Source organism: Castor canadensis, chromosome 4 (genome assembly GCF_047511655.1).
Source record: "Castor canadensis chromosome 4, mCasCan1.hap1v2, whole genome shotgun sequence".
Lineage (NCBI taxonomy): Eukaryota > Metazoa > Chordata > Mammalia > Rodentia > Castoridae > Castor > Castor canadensis.
The window spans coordinates 28,024,038-28,043,543 of record NC_133389.1 but is presented as its reverse complement, the minus strand read 5'-3'; the positions used below and the strand labels follow the sequence as shown (position 1 = coordinate 28,043,543).

The window sequence follows — 19,506 nt, the reverse complement described above, 5'->3', positions numbered from 1 at the left end:
AAGAGTACAAAGCACTTGCTACTTCAGTGAGGAACAAATGCGACATGACTGATGGAGTTCAGAATGAGAAGGGAAGGTACAGGAGGCCTTGACCCAGGCTACAGCATGGAGGCTTAGCTCATGGTGCATAGGACAGCCCACCGCTCTAAGTCCCTTGGGTGCTGGGAGACTGGAACTTGGAGCTCCGCTCAGGGTGGAAAAGCTTTACCCATGGGCACTGACAAACTGGCATCTGCTCCTTGTGAGGTGACCCCAGGCAGGGCAGGCAGGACACACCTGATAATGTGCATGCCTGAAGCACTTTTTCTTCTTTAACTCAAAAACCTATCAAGGCTCTGAAACAGGTATTTGTAAACCCATGTTTATACAGAATTATTTACCATAACCAAAAGGAGAGGCAAGCCCAGTGTCCATCAGTAATTAAATAAACGAAATGTGGCGCGTACATGAAAGGGAATCGAATTTAGCCTTAAAAAGGAAGGAAATTCTGATGTGAGCTACAACATGGATGAACCTCAAAGACAGGTGCAAAGTGAAATAATCCAGTCACAAAAAGACAAATGCTTAGGATTCCACGTTTATGAGGTCCCTAGGGTAGTCAGATTTTTAGAGACAGAAAGTAGATGGTGATTGGCAAGGGCTGGGGAGGGGAAAGGGAAGTGGTGTCCAATGGGTTTAGGGGTCCAGGAAGATGAAAACGTCCTGGAAATGGATGATGGTGATGGCTGTACGACAACACGAATGTACTCAATGCTACCGAATTGCGCTGTCAAAAGTGGTTGAAATTCTCAATTTTATGTTATGCATATCCTACTTCAGTTTTTAAAAATCCCCTTTCCACAGTGGCACGACATGCATGGCATTTCTCTGTAAGACTTCTGTCCTTCTTCACCTTGGAAGCCAGTGGCTGGTGTCACTCACAAGCTTGGACAGGGAGACTAAAGGACACACTGGTCAGTGTGGCTCGCAAGCATCGTGTCTGTGCAGTGCAGCCTCATGTGGGGGAGGTGCCGAGAGACACCTTGCAACTGCATCTTGAAGTGTGGTCCTCCAGCACCTGCTGTTCTTTTGGGGACAGTCCCACTCCCTGTCCCTTGTCCCTGTCCAGATACATGGACTCCAGTAACACTTCCCCTTTGCCTTCCCTCTGTTCTCTGCCTTTTTTCCTGGTGATCTGACCTAAGCCTACTCTTTCTTGCATTTACCTGCTCAGGAATCTTCTAGATCCCTCCCAATGTTTCATTCTCTGAATGTCATAGGCTGCAGTCAAGCACTTGCTTAGGAACTCTCTATGCCCATGTCTGGGTATCGCTCTCCCAGTAAATCTCTGGACAGGGACTGCTGCAACACACTCTGTCTGGCACAGGACTGTCGCACCAAGGGCTGCTCAGACGCCACTAACCACAGTTCCCCTGCCCTGGGTACATAGCAGTTCTGCTGGTTGCAGAGCCCTGGAGCTAAATATTCCTGGCAGGCTGCTGTTCCCTCTAGTCATTTAGAGGTGCAACTCAATGTGTGCAATAAACAATTGAGCATTTACAGATTTTATTAATTTGGAAAGGGTCATTAGAGCTAACAGCTTTTCCAAGTGAGAGTGAATAAATAGCATGGGTTTTGTTTTTTTTTTCAGTGACCTGGATTTTCTTTTTCTTGGAATGTACTTAAAGTCTCAAAAAAATAGTCTTACAAGTAAAAAAAAAAAAAGGAAAAGGGAGGGGGTAGAGAGAATCCAGGCCTGGGAGACAGTGGGTACCCAACAGCATCTCTGGACAAGTCTTTCCCTCCATCTTCTTATCTGTAAAAAGGAGGCATGACTCCAAAGGTCCTTCTAACGCAAACAGATAATAAGATTATGGTTGGAAATGATAATGTGGAGATAGCTAGCAACCTTCAAAGGCAGCAGTGCTCCTTCAGGTGCTAGGCATCACTGCACCTCTGGATGGACAAGATGACAGCCCACACCCCCAGGCAGGACAAGGTTCTCAGTCATTTCAGGGCCTTTCCAGACAGTGACCTGGGTGCTCCCAAACTTATAATCTGGCTTGCCTGGCTTTTATTAGCTCATTAAGGAATGCTCGAGACTAATGACTTGTTTTCTCCAATCTCCAGGAATGGCTGGAAATGGGCCAAGGGCATCATCCAGGCTCCATCTCCCTGGCCTTTGGCTCTGTGAACAGCTGTGCTGTCTGTGAAGGCCAGTTTCTGTGGATGCTCCTGTTCTCCCAGACAGGAGAGATTAAACGCAAGCCCCGTTCAAGGAGCAGAGGGCTGTAGCTCCAGCCTGCTGTTCTGGGGAGAAACAGTTAGCCCTTCACTGGACGGTGCTGTCAGCCACTGCTTTTTTTGATATCCCTCTGTTTTTCAATCCTCCTCCATCTTCTCTCTGCCTTGGGTGAAGACTTTCATTGGAAAATGGGAGGCCAGTGTCTGACTGCAAATGTGTGGCCACTGACACCTATGCCCCACCTCCGCAATGCTCATGGCTTTCAGTAACAGTAAGATGACTACTTGGGAATTAAAAATTATACCAATAGCAACCTTAACAATAATGCTGGCATTAATGCTAATACTAGCTAACATTTGGATGATACTTTATGATTAAGTATTTCCCCACTTAGGTGGGTAGGATAGCTCAGCCTACTTATTGAGTGTCTGCTGTGTCCCAAGTCCCTGCTACCTGCTGTCAATGCAAATGTGAGAAGGTGTGCTTCCTACCTGCACACTCCTCCTACAAAGGATTACAGACAGTAAGAGGGAGCCACAGAGTCCCACTCACTCAGAGCTATCCAACTAGCCCGGTTCTCCAACTCATCAGCCTTTTCTAACTGTATATGTGTGGCCCAGGGGTGTAGTGTGAAGTTTCAGCCGGCAGCATGACCTTCAGAGGGGACTAGCCACTGGGCAGCATGGTCTGGAGACAGTGGGACTTTAGGACAAGTAGGGTGCAGGGCGTCTTCAGCCAGAGCTGGGCACAGAGCAGAACCTGCAGCAGACATAGTCTGAGCTGCTGGCCCTTTTGCCCTTCGCTGAAGACCCCTCCTCTGAGCAGCCTGTCAGAGAGGCTGTCTTGGGAGCCAATACAGATTCATGACAAATCTTTTCTTCTTTTAATCGGCACTAACCTTTTTCTTCCAGGAACTGGCAGAATACTTATAATCAGCATATGACACAAAATTGGTATTGTTCTTTTAAGAGTTGCTACTGGTTTTAAGAAAAAAAAAAAAGAAAGAAAGAAAGAAAAACATGTTCCGTGCTTAGAGGATCCCTGCAAATCCCTCATTAGAAAGCCAAGGGCTCCCAAACCCAGGAAGGGCAAATGTCCTAAGCCACACCAAAGAGAAGTTCAGAGCTCAAGCTCCCAGGCCCCCGCCCTTGTGCTGGCATACACCTGCGCTACCCAGGTGGGAGGGTGAATTCAGGCTGTATTCTGCTGGTTTTTCCCACAACCCTTGGAAGAAGATGAGCCTGGGGCAGACACCCACCATCTGTGGTTTAGACCAGGGTTCTGTGATGTTGGAGGATGCCTGGCACAGGCAGATAAACCCCTACGAACAAAGCCACAGGAGGTTCCCTCAGAGGATGGCTAGGTGATGGTCACTGAAACTGGGTCTGCAGCTCTCAGGAGGCCACAATGCCTAGTGGTTTAGAGCCGGCCTGACTCTGAATGGTACCTACCTCCTACCTCACAGGGTCAAAGCCAAGATTACATGAGGATATGGAGGGAAACATTGGTACAAGTGAGGTTAGTGAGCCTGGTTTTTTCCTGGAGGTCAGCTCCATGATGGGGACATGCTGACCACTGTGCCTGGTGTCAAGTCCCCAGTGCCTCGGAAGAGCACAGCTCATAATGAGCACTGACTATGTTCTTCCAAGGCAAGTGGAAATCCAGCACTCTGGTGAGAAGAGGCCTACTGTGACGAGCTGTCCCAGTGGACCAGCCAGCCTCGGGCCCCTGGTGACAAAAAAGACAGGCCTATTCTTCCCAGAATCTTTTAGAGGCCATGCTGGATGGGCTGCAGTTTGTTTTGTCTCTGATATGAAAATCAGCCACCCTGGGAATGCCAAATGGAGTGGCCACTTTGGAAGGCATTTGGCAGTTCCTTCAAAGGCAGACCCAGGCTTAGTATACAATCAGCAATCACATGCACATTCACCCACATGAGCTGAAAACTTATGTCTGCTATAAAAACCTGTGCACAGATGTTTACAGCAGTTGTATTTATAATTGCCCCAAACTGGAAGGAACCACCATGGCTCCTTCCATGGCAAGTGAGTAACAGTAGTACATCCAGATAGCAAATGGATTTCAGTGAAAAGAAATGAGTGGTCAACAAGTAGGAAGGGATGGAGGAAACCTAGATGGGTAAAACTAAGTGAAAGAAACCAACCTGAAAAGTGTATGTACTCTATGTGACATGCCAGAAAAGGAAAACTAGAGACAGGGAATGGGGGAAGGGATGGATGAGTAAGTGGAGTATAGTGACCCTAATGTAAACTACAGACGTCAGTGAACAATAATACATCATAACCAGCTCATCCACTGTAACAAAGGCACCAGGCTACCACCTGGTATTAACAATCCAGGAACCTGAGGAGGGGTGAGGAGAAAGGGGTTCCCTCTATACTCTCTGCTCAGTTTTCCTGTAAACCTCAAACTGTGCTTTGGGGAAGCCCAGCAAGTATCTGTAGAGTGAACTGGGGTTTAACCCATCCCATTTAACCCACCAGGGTATGAGTCCTGTCTGATTCAAGGGAGAGGAGGGGTGTGTGTGTGTGTGTGTGTGAGTGTGAGTGTGTGTGTGTGTGTGTGTGTGTGAGTGTGAGTGAGTGTGTGTGTGTGTGTGTGTGTGTGTGTCCTGGACACGGTCTTCTAAGGCAACCACATCTTCCTTGAGGTGATGGCCCCTTAGAGGTCCGAGTCTCTGTGACCTTGGCATAGAATCTTAAAATAGCCCTCAGAAAGAGGGAAGGCTATGCCCAGATCCAAGGCCAAGAGTAGAGCCTGGACCTGGGAGGGAAAGGGAGGGAATCCTGTCCAAGGAACAAAGGCTTAATCTCTGTGGTCAGTCTGCCCCACCCCAGCTCTCTGCTCAGTCACGCACATTTCATTTTTTTTCTTGGCCTCAGGGAGGTGTGCCTGGGATGAGCATATCTGTACAAGGCCCAGCAGGGGAAGTCTGGGGCTGCTGAGGGGGCAAGGCCACTCAGACTGCCCCCACATGGCAAGCAAGGGATATTCAGTCTCACAATACTGAATGCCTGTTTAAATTTGGAAAGGAGGTTTTTGTATGACACAAGGAAAAGAAATAAGGTGTAGTAGTCTCTGTGTCTGCTGGTATCTGGGATGATGTCTGGATACATGGGAGGCAGCAGGGCTCCCCTCCAGGGGTGAGGTGTGAGGAATGGCAGAACTCTGAACCCAGACAGCACAGGCAGGCTGCTCCATTCTTCAGTGACCACAACCTCATCTTGGTGCCTCTTCCTGTCTGTCACTTTTGTCCTTTGCCCTGTTTCCTTGTGTCCTGCGTCTCATTACATTCCTCCAATTTAACATGACTTCACCTGGTGTCCAGTGTGGTGGGGATACTCAACACAAACTTTTCTTTCTCTCAGAGAAAAGGCATTTCAAGTCCCCTTTCTCAGTTGGAAGAGAGAGCTGCATCCTCCAACTGCATGCTTTAGGGGCCATCACAGAAATGACAAATGCACAAGTGATAGACAGGTGCATGCTGGCTTATGGAGGGTATGAAGGGGAGGGGCCCTGCAGCACTGGGGCACCTGAAGAAGGCTCTATCCACAGGTGCCCTCCAGCTCTGGCACCTGTCTTCCAAGGATCCCACCCAATGTGGAGTGTCAGGAGGGGATCATACATGTTTCTGCCCAGAGTGCAAAGGGACACTATTGATGGCCACCTGGACAGCACCCATAAACTGAGTCAGCCATGCCAACCACCTGTGGTGCTCTCACCCACGGCTTTGGGAATAGGGAAAGATGTCAGCGCCCTTCTCTGGAACTGCCATGGCATGATGGGAGGGGATGTTAAGTTCCCCTAACAGTAGGGACATCAGAAACCATCTTGAGGGAGGCCATTATACATCGCAGGCCAGGGAAGCACCGTCTACCTTGTGGGAAACCTAAGCACCCTGGCTGACTGGTGCATACCCTAAAGGCTTCCCTCAGCTCCCACCTCTGCAAGAAGCTTGCTGGAACACCCCACTTCTTGATCACCCCATGAGCATTTCTTATCTCAAGGGTCTGGGTTCCTCATGCCTGTGCTCATCTCCCTAGCAGATGTGCAGGGCAAGGGACAAGTCTCAACTGGTCTATACAGCCTTCATCCCTCCCTCTCCCACCTCACCTCCCAGTTCAGTTTCTTTAACTCTCTGACTTAATAAGAGAAAACGCCCTGGGCAGCAGACAGTCAGCAGAGTCTGCTGAATGGGGAGACTACAGGGGCAGGAGCCAGGGGAGACTAAGCTGTAGAGACAAGAACAATAGCACCACAGAATGAGGGTCATGAGTCACCAGGTCTCCAGGAGCAGATGGCATAAAGTATGCAAAGGGCACAGGAACTGCAGTCCGAGGGCAGACACAGAGCTGAGCTTTTTCCTGGGCAGCTGTGAAATTACCCCACCTCCACTGCTAGGGAAAGGTAGAGAGTAGGTGAGGGATGAGGGAAGCTGGACTGCAGCATTTGGCTCCAGGCCCCAGATAAACCTCTGGGAGTGCCAGGCTGAAACTATTCCCAGCTCTCCTCCTGTTTCCTTTTGGTTACTCCCAAGTTTGCCAGCACTGGGAAACCCAGGCAGCTACGCATCTATGGCCTAGAAATGTAATCGCTTTCTGCATTCCAGTCTCCCATCCAGAGGATGGGCAAGGCTCCCAGGGCCAAAGTTCACGGCTGCCATGTGTGGCAGAATGCTTCTTAGCTGGTGTGATTGGTCAGCTAACTGAAACATCTTAACTCTAGCATCTGCTTTGCCCGTCATTCACCAAACTTGCCATGCAGTCAAAGCCTTTTCCTTAACTTTGCTTCTCCTGGATGGAATTGCTCCCATTATCTTTTGTGCATAAATCACACCCATGGCATCACCTACAATTTCCAGTTGCAGTTGGTTTTTTCCCCAGGGCAATGAGAAATCAAATATACTTGCAAAATAGGCTTGCTAGATTTTCTGATTGTTTCCCCAACCTTTCAGTTGTTTTACCGACATCAAACTCAACAGTATTAAAATAAAAAAATCACTAGGACCTTCCCCAGTCTTTCCAAAGTTCCACTCAGTTTCATGGAAACAACTTTTTCTTCTTTTTATACAACAGTGTTTAATTGGTTTGTACACTATTTAATTAAATTGCATAATTATAATAGCAAGTCTTACTGGCATAAACAGGTTTGGGAACTAAGCCAGCTGCCTCCAGGAAAGCAACGGGTGGAAGCAGACATGACACAGGGGACAGTTTGGACAGTGGTTTGCTTGTCCCACATGCTCCTCCAGCTGTGGGTGTCAGTCAGAATGGCTGATAATGGCTGATGCTTGTAAATTTGGTAAGACCGTTAGCCATGGTTTAGTGAATCCAGTGCTCCCCTTCCTAGAGTCCTCACCGGGTGCTGCCTCCTCCCAGCCACACCCGATGTTACTTGGTCACCAGGTTCCAGATGCCCTCTATCCAGCCCTCTCACATCCAAGACTTCCTTCCATGCAGCTGTCTGGGAAGGCTCTGGTCAATTAACTCTCCAGCATCAGTGATGGACAGCCCCAAATGTAGCCCTCTCCCAGAGGTGATGGGCACTTCTTACAGGACCAAGTTTCTGATGGCATGATTTCCACCATCTGCAATAGGTGGAGAGATCTGGGAGGCTCTTAATCACCCTGTCTGCCTGAGGCTGAAATTTTTGATCCTGTAAAATGGTGTCACAGTTGTGCATAACCTCTCATAAAAAGAAGTGACTGTGGGTTCACTCTTCCATCTTTCTTTCCTTCCTTCCTTCTTTCCTTCCTTCCTTCCTTCCTCCCTCCCTCCCCCATCTCTCTTTCTTTAAATTCTTGAGTTCCTTATATAGAGTGGGATGCTCCCCCTTTTAGCCTTCTGTATTACAGTCATTTTCTTTATATGACCAGACTTCTTTACCTCCTGGGTCACACAGAGCAAAAGTTAATATTTAACCCAAATGCCATGCAACCAACTAGCCAATCAATTTCAAGTATTATGAGGCACCTGCTACTCTTAAGGAAAAGAGAAAAAATCCTTTCCAAAGCAGCACACTCGTCATGGAAATTTGTTATTTTGAGCCACCGCCATTCAGCTCCCTTTCTTCTTGGTGAGAGAACCCTAATTTCTTTCCAGATTGCCACCTGCTCCTACAGCCAATGTGTTTCAGGTGTGGGTCATGGTCGACTTGAGCCAATCAGTGGACCATGGCTTCCTGGCCATAGTGATTGACCAATTTTATAATTCAAAATACAAGGATATGTGTCTGGGGGGCTTCTGAGGAAGAAGCTCCATCATTGATAGTGTGGAAAGTATATGCAAGACTTGGAGTTGCAACAGGTGTTTTGTTACCAAGAGAAGGCCACAGGGCAACACTGAGCTGCTAATCAAAGAAAAATGGAACTGGAGATCACTCTGCCTCTGAACTCTTCATCTACCAATGCTAATACATTCTCATTACTGTTTTTAATTGGTTAAACTTTAAGAAAATCAAGCAAATACATATTCATGCCTTGAAAAATCAAATGGAATAAAAGACCAACAATGAAAAATAGCAGCCCCTACTTCAGCCCTCTCCCCATCGAGCCCCAGTTCCCAGAGATCACCTCTCTCAATTGCTTTACCTATTTCTTCCGTCCTTTACTGCTGTACTTCTAAATAACACAATGTATTAATCAGCTGCCATAACAAAGTACCATAGGCTGGGTGACTTGAACAACAGAAATGTATTTGTCACTGTTCTAGAGGCTGAGAAAGTCCAAGGCCAAGGTGCCAGATGAACTGGTCTGAGCTCTCTTCTTGGCTTGCACATGGCCACCTTCTTACTGTGTCCTCAGATGGTAGAGAAAGCAAGCTCTCTGGTGTCTCTTCTTTATAAGGATAATAATCCCATGGGGTCAGAGCTCCACTTTTATGACCTCATTTAACCTTAACTACTTCCTTATTCCAAACACAGCCATCTCAAGGGTTGGGCTTCCCCACAGGAGCTGTGAAGGAATACCATGCAGTATACAGCATGTGGCAATATACATATTTCTGGGTTTTCCACTTTTAGACACTATCTATCAGTACCCTATAATGGAAATGAGATTTTATCTCCTTTTGTCCCCATCCCTACCTCCATTAAACACAGTCTGGTCTCTGTATCCCCCCACCCCCATGTTCAGTTAAACCAATTATCAGTGTTCACAGTATTGTGGTGATGGTGGGTATTGTTCATGGATGAGCTGCATGATATTATTTTTTTCTTACACCACTTTTTAATTTTCTCTAGTGTTAAAAATGACTTTAAAAGCACCTAGCATTTATTTACACACAAAGTGACTTGCCAAGCTATTAAAATTCCTCTGAAAACAGTTCAGTACATTAGAAATCTGTCTGCTCCTTTTGGTTTTTTCCTAGAATCATCCTATCTAGTGTCCACCACCCTCCACTCCAGTCTGGACCAACTGCTCCTGAGCCCAGTCCACTGTTGTCACCTGGAAATTCCTATAGCAAGATCTCTGAAACACATTGCATTGGTTTATAGTGCTGGTCAAATAAACCACTACTAACTAAGAGGCTCAAAACACCAAAATGTAGTATCTTCTAGCTCTGGAGGTCGGAAGCCTGAAACGGGTATCACTGGCTAAACCCAAGATGTTGGCAGGGCTCCGTTCTTTCCAGAGACTTCGGGAGAGAATCCCTGACCTGCTCACTAGCCCCCCTCTTTCACTCATAAAAGCCCTTGTGAATATACTGGGTGCACCCAGGTAATCCAGGACACTCTCCCCACCTCAGGGCTGGTTGATTAATAGTGTATTTTATTTGTGATCATATCCTTTTGTTATGAAACCCAAACGTGTCTATGAGTTCCGGGGATTAGGAGGTGGCCATTTTTGGGGCCATTGCTTCATTACCACACACCATTCTTGGCTTTGGCTTATTCTCTTTTCCAGGTACAAATCTTCTTCTGGTAGCTTCCTGAAAAGGGCTGTCTGGGAGATAGCATATTTGAGACCACGTCTCACTGAAATGACTTGATTTTCCCTCACTCTCCATTGTCCATTGGGAGATGAACAGAAAGGTAAATTGGAAGCCACATTTCCTCAGAAGGATGAAGGTTCTCCTGGATTCCAGGAGCACTAGTGGAAAGCCCAAGACTGTTCTGTAGTTAACACAGCCTACTTTTTTTTTTTTCTCTGGAAGTTTTATAAATCTTTTGGTTTTCTGAAATCCCACAATGACATGCCTTGGGATGGGTCTGCCGCATTCACAATGTTTGATCATGCAGTCTGAAAGCCAGTCCTGGGAGTGTCCTTGTACAACTTCTCTGATAATTTCTTCTCTTAGATGTCTTTATTCTCCATTCCTGGGGTCCTACTGCTAGCCCTTCTACACTGACCTTCCAATTCCTCGTTTTTCTATCCCAGTTTCTACATCATTGCCTTCTTTCCCTATGTTCTGATAAACTCCATCAGTTCTATCTCTCAAAGCCTCTACTGAATTTTTAATTTCTGCTATTATGTGTATAATTCTTTAGCATTCTCTCTTATTCTTTGGATGTTTCCTTTTTATAAGCTCCCATTCTCATTTTATGACTATGTTATCTCCTTTTATCTCTCTGAAGGCATCAATTATATTTTTATGGAAGTTTTCTTCTGGAGCAAGCTTTTTCTAGCTCCCTTGTTACTACTGAACCTAACTGGGGCTAACTGGGCAGTGACCAGAGATGCAGAAAGGGCAAGGATAGACAGACAGACAGAAAGTTGGGGCCAGGTGTGCAGGGTGCTCCGATGGAGACGCACAGCAGCCTCATTGCTTCTTACCTCTATTCATCTCTTCATTCACTCTGCTTCTTTTCTCTATATTTATTCTTTAAGGCCTTACTCTTACAATTCTTTAAAACCTTGCTCCTAAAAGTCTTCTTTTCTGTTCTTTAAAACCTTGCTTCTCTATTCTTTAAAACCTCTTTCCTTAGACTCGGTCTGTCCCATGTTTTCTCTTAGCTTTTCTTTAGCATAATCTCTCTTAAAGTCTTTGCCCTCAGACTTGCACTGTCCATCAGACTTGCACTGTCTCATGTTCTCTCTTTAGCTTTCTTAAAGTCTCAACCCTCAGACTTGTAGACAATCAACAGTGGCCATTCCCTCGAAAGCTGCCAACCAATTCTATTAACCCCTCTTTAGCAATTCTCCTTTTGCAATTCTCCTTCAGCAATTCTTTTCTCTTCAGCAATCCTTTTCCCTTCAGCAATTCATTTTCCCTCCAACAATTCATTTTTCCCCTTCAGCAATCTCCCTCCAGCAATTTCCCTTCAGCCAAAAAACTCCCATCAAAAAGCTTCCCTTCATCCAAAAGCCAAAAGACAAAATCCTAGCATCCTCCTTCAGTGAGTCTTTTATACCCAGTGGTAAATAAACAAGGGTGGAGCAGCAGTTCTTGGGGAGGAGCGTGATATTGTAACAATAGAAACCTGTGATCTACCTCTCTGAACATAAACAACTTAGGAAAAGCAGCTGTTTTACATTTTCCTCCTCTGTGGCTGGGGCTGTGCCAATCTCAGCCTGCAGAAACATCTTAGAAAAAGCAGCTGCTCTGCATCTTACCCTAGCCTTATTCTGTGGCTGGGGCTGTGCTGAACTCAGCCTACAGAACATTGAGTACAGCTTTGCTTATGTCCAGTTCTCATAGGCTTCTCATAATCTGTTCCCCACATTCTTCCACTCCTGGATTTGCTCTAATTCTCCCTCTGTCTCTCTCTCTCTCTGTCTCTCTATCTCCCTCCCTCCCTCTCATTAGGGATTTCTTTTCCACAAACACCAGGTGATCCTTGGATCCTTTACCATCACTTATATTTCAGAGTGAGATACTACATTGTTGATGATTTCCCTGTGGGAGATGAGTAGGGCTTTATCATTTTTTTAGAGAATATATATTATTCATTTTTTTTCTCTTGATCTAGGCAGCTTACTTGCAATGAATCCCTCCAATCACCTTACTTTTGGAGCCTAGAGTGCAGAGGTGCTAGAATCCTCACCAAGCAGAAGGCAGTTTTTAAATAAATTCTTTCATTCTGAATAGAACACTCAAACTTGCCCTTGCCATATGCAAAGTTTCCAAGTCTAGACCTTCCTGGATGCATTTCCTTTGGGAAAGAAACCTATAGTCTTTGACAGAGGGGAACTAGGAGGTTGAGGAGGGGGATCTGAGGGTTAATTCTTTATGTAGATTTCAACCAGTTCCAAGTTTTCAAACCCATCCCTTGCCTTACTTTTAAAAGTATCTGATACTTCAGCTTCTGATCTGAAGTAGGTTTAAGGGCAAGGGGTGAGGGTGAAAACTTCTAGAGCCTTCTCTTCAGTACCTAAGCTAGGCTTTCTGCTTTCCTTTCTGCTCATGGGTGTTGAATATCATCCATCTGTAGACTCTCCAGCCTGCACAGGGTCCTTGACCACCCTCACCTGTTGTCATTCAGTCTGTGTTCCCACTGTCATGAAGTTACGATTTTGCCAATTCCATTACTCTCATGTGGTGGCATGATTAGGAAGGGAGCGGAGACCAATGTATGTGATCATGTCCCCACGCTTAATCAGAAGGCACTTTCATCTTTGTGGCTAATCTAGAGAGGGCTGCACCACAGTTCTGGGCACACATTGTAGAGTGCCCCACTCTGTCTGGGCAGCCCATTCCTGACACACCACCTATTTCAGGCTCCACAGGACTGCAATGCCAGGAGCTTCTAGAAGGTACTCTTCCAGAAGGTGACTCTTGCCATCAGCTCACCACCCAGTCACATTTGAGGTGTTTCCCCACCAGCTCAATGAAGCACTGGCATTGGGAGCCCCTACCCACAGCATACAGGGCCTTCACCCTGCACCACAGGGGTCTCCCAAGAGACTCTTGAGTGACTCAGTCAGTACCACCAGCAAGGAGCCCTTTTGGGGCACTGGCAGTACAGATCAGCCACATCTCTTGCTGGTTCCTTTTGTGACACCTTTTATATTCCCATGTCAGAAACCCACCTAGACATAGGTAGTGGCCCACACTTCATATTAAGTCATGGAGAGGGGCCGATGTGGCTAGTGTGTGTATAGGCCACACCCGGGCAAGGCAAGGAAGGCACATCTAAGTCCTGCCCAATACCAGGCTCATAGGTGTGACAGCATCCCACCCCACACAGAGCAGAGATGGAACATTTAACTCTACATACACCAGGTGTATACTCTAGGCCCTGGGGCCAGTTGCTGGCCTATGACTGTCATTTTCTCATAAATAATATGAAATTCAGTAAGTCATTTGGATAGTTCTCCAGCAGAAAGTTGTTCTTTAGCAGGAAATGAATCCCTGCATCTAGAGCCACTTCAGATAAGGAACAGACACACCATGATCTCACAAAGGGACAGCTCAAAGTTGCTCCAACTGTCTGTCCTAAGCTGGGCTCAGATTCTATGCAGTAGCAATCTAAATAAAGGCAGAAGCCAGGGGTGGTGGCACAGACCTGTAGTCCCAGCCTCTAGGGAAGCTATGGCAAAAGGATCACTTCAGCCCAGGAAGTCAAAGCCAGCCTGGACAACATAGAGAGACGCTCTTAAAAAAAAAAAAAAAAAAACAAGAAGCAGAAAAATGCAGTGAGTGGGGTTCCTGTGGGGAAGTCAACATTTAGCACAAGGCTCCTCCTGCTCTTTTGAAAAGCAATACACTAGGTCCTACATGTTGGAGGAGCAGCAGCGGTAGGCCGCTCATCACTAGCATCAGGCAGAGTGCAGTTGGCCACACAAGGCACTGCACTGGCCCAGTGCCCATCCAGATCATGCCAAAGCAGAGCATGGGCATCACACCTGTGCAGGTGCACACTCCCTTCTGCATGAGGTTGGAGACAAGCATCCCAAAACCTTACATCTTAGTCGAGCCTACAAAAGGCATTGGTATTTAAGTACGTCATTTTTGGAAAACAAATCATCGCCCTGCATGATATTCTCTCCTCCCTGTGACACACACAATTCACCTGCTCTTCAGAGATCAGGACTCTGAATGCCAAGCATGCTGAAAAGGACGGTTGCCCTCTTTTGAATTATTAAACATGAGAACAACAATAACAATAAAGGGAATTTCCGTCAACCTCTGAGCGTCACAGAGAAGTGTCTGGAAGCAGAGAACAGCCTGGGATAGAAACTCAGGGGAATGGTGGGCCACAGAGAGGCTTCTTTTGTATCCTAGTAATTCCATCAAGCTCCTGTTGCCTGGCCCCATGATGATATCACCCCTGGTCTGGTACAGTCCCTGTCCCACACTCTGGCAAGTTCCCAATGGAACCCAGTGACTCATGACATTGGATTTTCCAAGCACCTCTTTCCATCCCCTTTCTGGATTCCTGCCCTGCTTCCACCTACACTCCAGGTGGCCTACCTCGCCTCAGGCCTCCCTCCCTCCATCTTTTTCAGAACCACCTCCTTCACTGTGGCCCCAGGCACCTCTTTCTTTCACAAATTTGTTGTTATGAAATAATCCATACAGAAGAAAAGGTAAAAAATTAGCAATGACAAACACTTGTGTACCCTCCACCCACGGCCCACATGAGAGGCAGGTCTGTCTAATCCCAGGCCCACATCCCTCTGTGACATGCACTCCTAGCAGCCTTTGTTCCATTCTTCCTCAGAAAAAGCCCAGGGATCTGCATCAACCCACAACATAGCCAGCTGTCACCTGGACTCTGCTGCACTCATGGCTTGTGCTCCCCTTCGTGGTTTCACAGAGCTGCCTGCCTTCTTCCTTTGTGACTCAATGGGCTTCCCCATTGGAGAAGAAGCTTATGGAAGGTCCCCACCTAGTTAAAAGCCACTCAGGCAGGTCAATGGGAAGCTGAGAGTCTGGTGACTTTTACCTGGGTGGAACCACTGGGTAGGGCCACAGTGCTTTCTTCCCACACCAGGCACTGAGACCAGTCTGCACCAGGCACAAGCAGGGGTGAGGAGGAATAGGACAGGGAGACTCTGCCCTCCAGCTTAAACCCAAGTGGAAAGTGTTAGAGTCTGAGGTCCAACTGTGCAGCAGAAAGGGGGCTCTGCAGCCAGAGGGAAGTTGTGTAGCTTTCACAGAGGCAAGATGGGACCTTTCAGGTGAATCAGGTCCACCTGGAGTGGACAGAAAAGGGAGCCCAGCCAAGCTAGTGAGGAGAGGTTGCAGGCCAGCAAATGAAGACAGTTCTGTGAGACTCTGCACTCAGACCCTCAGTCAGGGAGAATATGTGTGGCCCCAAGGTCTTTGTGACTGTTTTCCCCTTTTTTCCTCCCTACACACAGGCAGTGGAAAAGGACAGAGGGCAGCAATGTTGACATTGGAACTGCCTGACCAGAGGTGGAAGATGACTCACTGGACACCCTTCCCAGGAGACAAAGGGCACCCACAAAGCTAGGACTCCACCCACAGTCCAGGGTAGGGATTCAGGAATGGGATTACCCCCACCTCACCCTCATGGAAGCCTCCAGACTGGGGTTCACTGGCTGCTGATACCCCACCACGCCTGGCCTTACCTTCCACCTTGCCCCTTTCATGCCACCTGGCCCCCATGCCTCACCCATACTTGCCCAGGGTCCCCAGCACAGCCAGGCCCTCTGTCAGAAGAAGGAGGCCCAGACATCTGCCGTTGGCACTTCTGCCTGTGCCCAGGGTGCCTCTCACTCTCCCAGCAAAGTCCTCATTCAGGCATGTCACTTGTCAAGGCACAAAGGCTCAAAACAACACAAAGCCTGTCTCCCAAGGATGCTTGTAACTCAACAGAGCTCCAGTTCTGGGCAGAATTTCAGGCAGGAGCAGGAGCAGGAGCCAGGGCAGCATCTCCAAAAGCCCTGCATGCACTGGGCCTCACAGCTGGCTGAGGCTGTGAAGCATCAGGCTCGCCTAGGGGGGCACTTAACCACCCTATTTTGGGGGAACCTGAAAGCTACAGAGAAGTAAAAACAGTGTGGTCCACCTTAGGAATGCACAGAGGTGTGGGAGAATGGACTTTCTCTCTTTCTGATTCCAGGCACACAATTCTGGAACACCAACATAACAGGGACACCAGCTCCCTGGAGCTGCCTCTAGGATGCCATTCTCTGCAGTGCTCACTCCTCCTTGGGACCCCCTCTCGACTGCATCTTTGAGTACCACCTTCCCTAAGCGGCGGGGAGCATGAGCCCCATTCCAGCCCCGCAGTGTGGGCTGAGTGTTCCCTTGGTTTCATGCTCAGCTCTGCCATAGCAGCCATCTTACCACACTATAAATAAATCCTACAGGAAGGAGCTGCATCTTACTCATCTTCATGGTCCCGGCACTCAGCCCACAGCCTGATACACACTGAATGAGGGCAGAATCACCCTCAGCTTGTCTTCGCATGATGGGTTGAGAGGAGATCCTCTAAGGAGGAATGTCTCTTGTACCCACAATTTCTCTGGGGACTTTGCAGAGACAACTATAAGTTCCATGTTTCTACGTGGGTCCCCAAGCCTGAACCATGTGCCCCAATCTGTCATAATGTGAAGTCACCCATGCATACCTGGCAGAGGGGAGCCCTTACCTATTCTCTTTTTTTTTTTTTCGTTTATTCATATGTGCATACAATGTTTGGGTCATTTCTCCCTCCAACCCCCTGTCCCCTCCCATCCCCCCCACCCCCTCGCTTCCAGGCAGAAACTGTTCTGCCCTTTTCTCTAATTTTGTTGAAGAGAGAGTATTAACAATAATAAGAAGGACAAAGCGTTTTTGCTAGCTGAGATAAGGATAGCTATACAGGGAGATTCCTCGCATTGCTTCCATGCACAAATGTGTTACATTCTAAGTTGATTCTTCTCAAACTGACCTTTTCTCTAGTTCCTGGTCCCCTTCTCCAGTTGGCCTCTGTTGCTTTAAAGTTTCTGCATTAGTTCCTTTGCATTGAGGACATCAAATACAATCATGTTTTTTGGGTTTCTTACCTATCCCCATACCTCCCATGTGTGCTCTCACCTTATCATGTGACCAAAGTCCAATCACCTTGCTGTATTTGCCCTTGATCTAAACTCCGCATGTAAGGGAGAACATATGATTTTTGGTCTTTTGGGCCAGGCTAACCTCACTCAGGATGATGTTCTCCAATTCCATCCATTTACCAGCGAATGATAACATTTCATTCTTCTTCATGGCTACATAAAATTCCATTGTGTATAGATACCACATTTTCTTAATCCATTCGTCAGTGGTGGGGCATCTTGGCTGTTTCCATAACTTGGCTGTTGTGAATAGTGCTGCAATAAACATGGGTGTGCAGGTGCCTCTGGAGTAACCTGTGTCACATTCCTTTGTGTATATCCTCAGGAGTGGTATTGCTGGATCATATGGTAGATCTATGTTTAGATTTTTAAGTAGCCTCCATATTTTTTTCCAGAATGGTTGTACTAGTTTGCATTCCCACCAGCAGTGTACAAGGGTTCTTTTTCCCTACATCCTCGCCAACACCTGTTGTTGGTGTTGTTTCTAATGATGGCTATTCTAATGGGGGTGAGGTGGAATCTTTGTGTAGTTTTGATTTCATTTCCTTTATGGCTATAGATGGTGAGCATTTTTTCATGTGGTTTTTGGCCATTTGAATTTCTTCTTTTGAGAAAGTTCTGTTAGTTCAGTTGCCCATTTCTTTATTGGTTCATTAATTTTGGGAAAGTTTAGTTTTTTGAGTTCCCTATATATTCTGGTTATCAGTCCTTTGATGTGTAGCTGGCAAATATTTTCTCCCACTCTGTGGGTGGTCTCTTCAGTTTAGAGACCATTTCTTTTGTTGTGCAGAAGCTTTTTAGTTTTATGAAGTCCCATTTGTCTAAACTTTCTCTTAGTTGCTGAGCTGCTGGGGTTCTACTAAGGAAGTTCTTGCCTATACCTATTAATTCCAAAGTATTTCCTACTCTTTCCTGTACCAGCTTTAGAGTTTGGGGTCTGATATTAAGGTCCTTGATCCATTGGTATAGGATGATAAACATGGATCTAGTTTCAGTTTTTTGCAGATGGGTAACCACTTTTCCCAACAACTTTTGTTGAAGAGGCTGTCTTTTCTCCATCATATATTTTTAGCACCTTTGTCAAAAATGAGGTGGGTATAGTTGTGTGGATTCATATCCAGGTCCTCTATTCTGTTCCACTGGTCTCCATGTCTGTTTTTGTGCCAGTACCATGCTATTTTTATTGCTGTGGCTTTGTAATATAGTTTGAAGTCAGGTATTGTGATACCTCCAGCATTGCTCTTTTTGCTGAGTATTGCCCTGGCTATTCACGGTCTCTTGTGTTTCCAAATGAACTTTAGGGTGGATTTTTCAATCTCTTTGATGAATGTCATTGTCACCCATTCTCTTTGCAATGCCCACCCCTCTTGCATTCCTTCCATCTCTGAGTTACACAGATGCCACTCTGCAGGTTGTACTCTCTGGGTAGTGGGAGATAGAGAGAGTCCTCACTAAAACAGCAGACACATTCCCTACAACTTTTCCTATGCCCAAGCTCTCGCTAAAGACTCACCTCCTCATGAATCTTCACAACCTCCACCCTGTACTCATCTTTCTAGCTAAAATTGCACTGCTCTTATTCTTTCTCTCTCTCTCTCTCTCTCTCTCTCTCTCTCTCTCTCTCTCTATCATGTGGTAATAGAGATTGAATTCAGGGCTTCACACTTGCTAGGCAAGTGGCCTACCACGTAAGCCACACTCCCCAGTCCTGTAGCTTTTTTAGTTTGTTTTCACATAAGTTCTCAAACTTGTGCCTGGGCCAGTCTTGGACAATAATCCTCCTACCTCCACCTCCAGAGAAGCTGGGATTACAGGCATAATCCACTCCTTGCTTGGCCTTCTGGATTCCTTCTAAGGAAAAGCCTCAGAATGGATGGTGCAGCAGGAAAAACTAATTCCCTTTTATCATTCTTCTGGAAGCCAGGCCCACACAGAGCAGAAAGGCACATCTTGGGAATCTTCAAACAAGATTAAGGTTCATTAGAGCCAAACCTTAAGCCCAGGTGTCCTGACCCTTCCTAGGGATTCTTCCTCTTCATGTAGCTTAAGTTTTACCTCCTTATCTATGGCACAATTTCAGGAAGACAAGGACCATGCCATGTGCTCCACTATATTACTCATGTGGACCAAACAAAAGGATTACCCAGACTAGGTCCTTGATGAATAAATATTCATCAAGGTGGGTGTATTCTAAGCTCCAAAGCCTACTATCACCTCCACAGACCCACTCCTCAGTATCAGTACCTGCCTCCTCTCCTGACATATTCCAGCCATGTACTTGTAGCCTGCACAGAGCCTCTCATGAAAA

The 19,506-nt window shown here is 46.7% G+C and overlaps 1 protein-coding gene across 3 annotated transcripts in view; it reads right to left on the bottom strand.

Moving 5' to 3' along the window:
* The window catches only part of Zbtb7c (zinc finger and BTB domain containing 7C), a 326,604-nt gene that overhangs the window by 137,523 nt on the left and 169,575 nt on the right, over positions 1 to 19,506 (bottom strand). The gene's annotated exons all lie outside the window — the stretch shown is intronic.